This window comes from Loxodonta africana, chromosome 3, assembly GCF_030014295.1.
Source record: "Loxodonta africana isolate mLoxAfr1 chromosome 3, mLoxAfr1.hap2, whole genome shotgun sequence".
Classification (NCBI taxonomy): Eukaryota; Metazoa; Chordata; class Mammalia; order Proboscidea; family Elephantidae; genus Loxodonta; species Loxodonta africana.
Genome location: NC_087344.1, coordinates 179,755,564 through 179,762,088, shown reverse-complemented (window position 1 = coordinate 179,762,088; position 6,525 = coordinate 179,755,564). Strand labels below are relative to the sequence as shown.

Sequence of the window (6,525 nt, the reverse complement as noted above, 5' to 3'; positions counted from 1 at the left end):
TCTTGTATGAATTCAGCTCAGGTTTCCAGGTAGCTGATATCAAGTGTGTGGTACAGGCTCTGTCCTACAGTCTTAGAGGGGCAGTGGTGACCGGCGTGTATACCGGTATCTGATTGCAGCAGGGGGTCACTCTCTGAACAAGGCAGGGGGCTGAGATCTGACCCCCAAGTGTCTCTGAGGAAAATGCATCTCTGTTCCCTAGAGCATGCTGGTGGGTGGGCTCTCCAGAGGGACCATTGGCACCCAAAGATTTTGTTGTAAGGACTGGGAGGTACCAGTTATCCCTGGGCCCCTGTCGCGGGTGGCTGGGCAACTCACGTGGTGCCACCAGTCTCTAGGTCCCTGTTGTGGGTAGGTGAGGACCTTGTTTAATAGGCAAAGCAATGTCAAATGTCAAACACCCACCTCTCCATTGCACCGCTGAAATGGTTGGAGTTTGCCAACAAGGGCCTATTCTCCCAAAATAGGCCCACACAGGTCCATGCAGAAGGGAAAGGTACTCAAGGTCCATGGACGGTTTATGCCTAGACATGAGCCGCTTCTGTCCTGAGGTCCCCCAGTTAGCAAATTATCTTTTCCCCCCAGTTGGAAATTTTTTCCTTCCCCAAGGCTGGGAGGATGGCTCCAAGTGCTCAGCAGGGTCTATCTCAGGCCTAGGGATTCAGCCGCTGAAGCTGGCTTGGGTGGGGGGGGGGGTGCGGTAAAATATATGCAAGTGCTTGGCTTTTGCTGAGAGCACCCTTCTGCTCAGGTTCCAGAGGTGTGAGTGGGCTGTGTGGCTGGCTGCTCCTCCTTGAGGAAACTGCGGCCCAACGCTAGGACCAGCCCACCGCTACCGCCACAGCTGCTCGGGGAATGGTGCCTGAGGGCTCCCCGTGGTTCAGGTCCGGCAACTCCTCTCCACTTCTGAACGGTCTCTTCCTTCCCCTGCCCCTCGGTTCATTGTCTAAGCTGGCCTTTGATGCTCAGGGATACCAGCTTGTCACAAATATACTCATTTCACTTGTTTTTTCCAGTCTTTGTTGTAAAGAGGGCTCGACGGAAGCGTCTGTCTATTCTGCCATCTTGGCTCCGCCTTCCGACTGCAGTTATTCTTAACAAGAGTACAAGCAGCAAACCCATTGTGTTCGGTAACATAACCACCAGGGCTCCTACATATAGTAATCCAGGCCAGGGGTTCTTCACAGAGATTTAGCCACAGTTTTCTGCTCAGATGAAACCAAGTTCTTGGCAGCGTTTCCCACCTCCCTTTGTCTGTGGTCTCTCAGAGCCAGCCCTCGGCCTTCACAGCTCCCCTAGTGACCCGAGGCCCCCATCTTGCCTCATGGCTGCCACCAGGACTACAACCAGAACTTTGAGGCCACCAACAACTGCCACAGTTCTATTCCACCTGCATCTACCTGTCCATGTCTTACTACTTTGACTGCGATGATGTGGCTTACAAGAATTCTGCCAAATATTTTCTTCACCAATCTTATGAAGAAACAGAATATACTGAGAAACTGATGAAGCTACAGAACCATGGAGGTGGTCAATTCTTTCTTTGGTGGAACCAGACGGTGATGACTTGGGAGAGCCAGCTGAGTGCAGTGGAATGGGTCTTGGCCTTACACTTGGAAAACAGCATGAGTCAGTCACTACTGGAACTGGACAAACTGTTACTGACAAAAAATGGCTCGTCCCTCCCCCCAACAAACACACATTTGTGTGACCTCATTGAGACCCATTACCTGAATGAGCAGGTGAAATTCGTCAAATAATTGGGTGATTATGTAACCAACTTGCACAAGATGGAGTTTCTTAAATTGGAATCTGGCCTGGCAGAGTATCTCTTTGACAAGCACACCCTGGGAGACAGCAATGAAGAGAGCTAAGCTTTAGGCTGGCTTCCCCGTACCCACAGGGGCAACTTCTGTGGTCACCAAGGCAGTGCATGCATGTTGGGTTTACCATTACATTTTCTGTAAGTTCTTCCAAAACATCTACTTAAATTCTTTCATTTGCTTCATTCTGTCAAATAAGTAATTTGGTACCCTTCTCTACCCCTCCCCCCAATAAAAAATCGAACAAACCAAGTTCTTTAAATGAGCAAAGGACTAGCAGATACTTCTGAAAGGAAGCTAAACACATGACCAATAACACAAATAAGAGAGTGCTCAGTATCATTAGTTGTCAAATGGATATTAAAACCCACACTGAGATACCATCACTCCCAGTAGAATGGTTAAAACTATAAAGACTGAAAACACCCAATCTTGGTGAAGATGTGGAACAACCACAACCTCACACATTGTTGGTGGCAAAGTAAAGTGCTACAACTACTTTGGGAAAACTTTTGACAGTTTTTCTGAAGTTAATCATATGCCTTTCCTTGGCGCCAGCAATTCTTCATCTAGATAATTTTCAAAGGCAAATTAGAACATATTTACACAAAACTACTCATAGAAACAATGTTCACAGCAGCTTTATTCACAATAGTCGGCACTGGAAACAACCCACATGTCCACTCTCCATTGACTGGTAAAGAAACTGTGGTATATTGTGCAATGGAATACTACTTAGTAATAAAAAAGGGATGAAACTCGGTGATATAGTCAACGACATGGATCAAAATCACAGATATTATGCAGAGAGAAACAATGTGGGGAAGAAAGGTACATATGCTATGATTCCATTTACACAAAGTCCTAGAAAAAGTAAAACTAATTTAATGTGAAAAAAAAAATCAGAGCATTGGCCATCAATAAATAATGCAGTCAATGAGAATGATTTGCTGATTCCTCTAATTATAACATTATTGATTGAGTAGGCACTAAATCCAGGCATATCTAGCAACAACAATATAAAGTAGAATTTCTTTTTTTGGTCCAATCTTCAGATGAAAATGTTGAGGCACATAATGTTTAAGACACTTAACCAAGAACATATATGAGATGAACAAGATTTCCAGGCCACAGCCTGTGTCTCTCTGGGTCCCTCTAGCTGTTTCACGTTTTTCTGGGTTGATCAGGTGCAAAGAAGGAAAAAGAGAAGAACAAAGAAGAGGAGAGGAGAGAGACAAGTGAGGGGGAGATGGAGGGAAGCATGGGCCCTGTAGCTGACAGAGAGCAGGGCAGATAATTGTTGCAAATGTTTTGACAATATAGAGAAGATTTCTGTGAGGCCAGGGAATCGGCAGTCGACAAGCTCGCTGTGGGCAGGATGGGAATTTGAGATGTCATTGATTAAAAGCTAAAACAAAACTCTAAAGATCCTAGTAGAAACTTTAGGAGCATACACTCAGCATCCTGTGGTAGAAATATTTCTTAGAGAACACAGTGGGCTAAACTATAATATAAAAATAAAGATAAATTGAATTTCTTCAAAAATAAAAGCTCATGCTCTTGAAAAATCACCGAAGCAAGCAAAAACGCTAGCCACAGACTGGGAGAAGATATTTGCAACATGCTTATATGAAAAGTGGTTCAAATCTTGAATATATAGAGAACTTTCAAAAATCAATTTAAAAAGCCAAGCCAATTAAAAGTGGACAAATGTCTTGAATAGGCTTTCTCCACAAAGCAGAATTTCTAATTGGCCAAAAGCCACTAAGAAAATATGTTCATTATTATTACTCAATAGGGAAACAAATTAAAACCACAATAAGATACCATTAAACACTCACCAGAATGGGTACATTTAAAAGACAGAGAACACCGAGGGCTGTCAGAACCGAAAGAAAAGTGAGAAACCTTTCTAGAGAACTGTTTGCCTGTGTCTATTAAAGTTGCGCTTGCACCTGCCCCATGACCTAGCGATTCTAGTACCTTTATATATTGAAGGGAAAATGGGTGCACATATCCACAAGAGGGAGCCCTGGGGGCGCAGTTGTTAACAGCTTGGCTGCTAAGGAAAAGGCTGGCGGTTGGAATCCATTAGCTACTCCTTGGAAACCCCGTGGGGCAGTTCTACTCTCTCCTATAGCGTTGCTATGAGTTGGAATCCACTAGGTGGCAACAGGTTTGGTTTTTATGGGTCCACAAACAGACAGGGACAAGAATATTCATAGCAGTCCTTTGAAGAATAGCCAAAACTGTAAATAATCCAAATGTCCATCAACTTTGGCGTGTTCACACATTGGAATAACACTCAGGGACAACACAAAAATTAAGGAGCGATGACTGCAACCACATAGGTATTTCTCAAAAACATAAGGTCTTATTAAAAAAAAAAAGCCAGATGCAAAAAATATGCATTCATTCCTGAGAGTTTCAAGGGCAGGCAAAACTGACCTCTAGAGAGAGACCTCAGAATAGTGATTAAGCTGGAAAGGGTGGGGGTGGGCTGGAGAGGAACGCTACGGACCTTACTGACAAGGTGGAAATTTTCTATACCTTGATCTGAATGGTTTGTCCAAGTTCAATAAGCTGAGCAGTAGAGACACGTGCCTTTTATTCTGTGTGCATTATATTTCAATAATTTACTGGTAGCATAAAAATTGAGGACGAGATGGAGACAAACCCGTGTTGGCCTTCGCAAGGAGTTTGTTCTATTGTAAACGCATTCAAAGCTCACCCTGGCTTCATGTAAGAAAGCCCCAGTGATATCTGAAATATCTCCCAGAAACACGACCATGACCACATCATCTCATTAACGAAAGTAAACGGGAGGGCTGACTAAAAGGCAGCCTGTCGCCTTTTGCTCCGACGGGGGCACGTCCAGGGCTCCGGACGACCAGGCCCAGGTTTGCGCGCTGTCGTGTCTTTCTGAACTTCTCCCCCGCACGGCTCTGAAGGGCGAGCTGAAGCCCTGCTCTCTGGCCGCAGGTAAAGGGCGCTGCCGGGACTCGACCCGATCCCAGGTGCTGCGTCTGCAAGGAGCGCACAAACCACTCTATTCGTGGCTTCACACTCTTTACGTAAAACGATTCGGACCATTACGCTACTTTATCCTTGAACAGTTGCAGGTGTTCGGCTTTTCTCCCTTTCATGCCCTCTCTCTGCGCCTTCCTCTCCATTTTGTTACACCATAAAAACCATTCTTTCCTCCCCAGGACCCCGCCTGTGTCTCTGCACCAGCCTCCTGGAGGCCTTGTCCTCGTCCACGCCTCCCTGCTTTCCTTCTCTCCTCTTCATGGTTCCCCTTTCCCACTTATCTTCCCCGCTCCCGTCCCACCGACCCCAGCCTAGTGGAGCCGGGGGGCGTCCAGCGGCGCGGGCGGGAGGAGCAGGCGACGCGAAGGGACGGCCGGGCGCAGCAGGTCGTGGGCCCCACTGGGCTCAGGCGGGGGTCGCAGACCTGGGGGTCTCCGGTGTCGCTGGCTTCTGAAGCCGGCAGGGAGCAAGGAGGGGCGAAGGCCATTCGGCTGCCCTTCTGGCTTCAGAATCGCCTAACACACAGGTTTCAAATGTGACCAACAACACGACTTGTCGCCCCAAAAGGTCCGGTTTTCCAAGGCTTTGGAGCCTGCGCAGTTGTCCCGCAGAAAGCGGGTGGCACAGGCTGGTGCTTGGTGAATTCTCTTTGTTAAACGTCGGTGCATAGCTGTCTCTGTGGCGCAATCGGTTAGCGCGTTCGGCTGTTAACCGAAAGGTTGGTGGTTCGAGCCCACCCAGGGACGTGACTCTCAGGCATTATTTTAAAAAGCAAAGTGTTGCGTATGTTAGCTCTGTAGATCATCTCAAATAAAGGCAGAGAAAAAGAGACCTCTCTTCCCCTCTGTGTCTTGTCCACAACCTGACAACCTAAACTAGGTGTTCTCAGATCCTCCTTGAGAAGAAGGTAGGTCTATAGCCAGGAGCAGAGCTGCTGAAAGAGCAAAACCGTCATCACTACCCTGTGGGCTTTGACACCCGCTTGTCCTCTATTATTTAGATGCAGCCTTGTCAGCTCCTACTCATAGTGACCCCATGTATGACAGGACGAAGTGATTATTTAACTTTCCATATAACTTGGGAATTAAGTTGGTTTGTGATTTTAATTATTACAAATAATGCCACAGTTATCATTCTTATACACTTATCTTTGGACCCTTGTGCAAGTATTTCTATAGGGTAGAGCCCTCAAAGACCAATTGCTCTATCATTATGTTTACGTGGTTTTTCTATGATTCCATTTTATCTGCTTTGTCGGCCTCTTAGCTATATCTATTTTGTTATTTTAGTGATTTTTGAAATTTTTTGTAGTATTTTTCTTCTAAATTTCATTTATTTTGTTGTTGTTGAGAATATACACAGCAAAACATATACCAGTTCAACATTTTCTACATGTACAATTTAGTGACATTGATTATATATTTTTAATAATTTTTATTGCGCTTTAAGTGAAAGTTTACAAATCAAGTCAGTCTCTCACACAAAAACCCATATACACTTTGCTACACACTCCCAATTACTCTCCCCCTGATGAGACAGCCTGCTCTCTCCCTCCACTCTCTCTTTTCCTGTGCATTTCACCAGCTTCTAACCCCCTCCACCTTCTCATCTCCCTTCCAGGCAGGAGATGCCAACATAGTCTCAAGTGTCCACCTGATCCAAGAAGCTCACT

At 45.7% G+C, this 6,525-nt stretch overlaps 1 non-coding gene across 1 annotated transcript; it reads left to right on the top strand.

The window, feature by feature from the left end:
* Positions 1 to 5,525: 5,525 nt before the first annotated feature.
* On the top strand, positions 5,526 to 5,599 carry TRNAN-GUU (transfer RNA asparagine (anticodon GUU)). Its single transcript has one exon. It is a non-coding gene; the product is annotated as a tRNA-Asn (tRNA).
* The last annotated feature ends 926 nt before the right edge of the window (positions 5,600 to 6,525 follow it).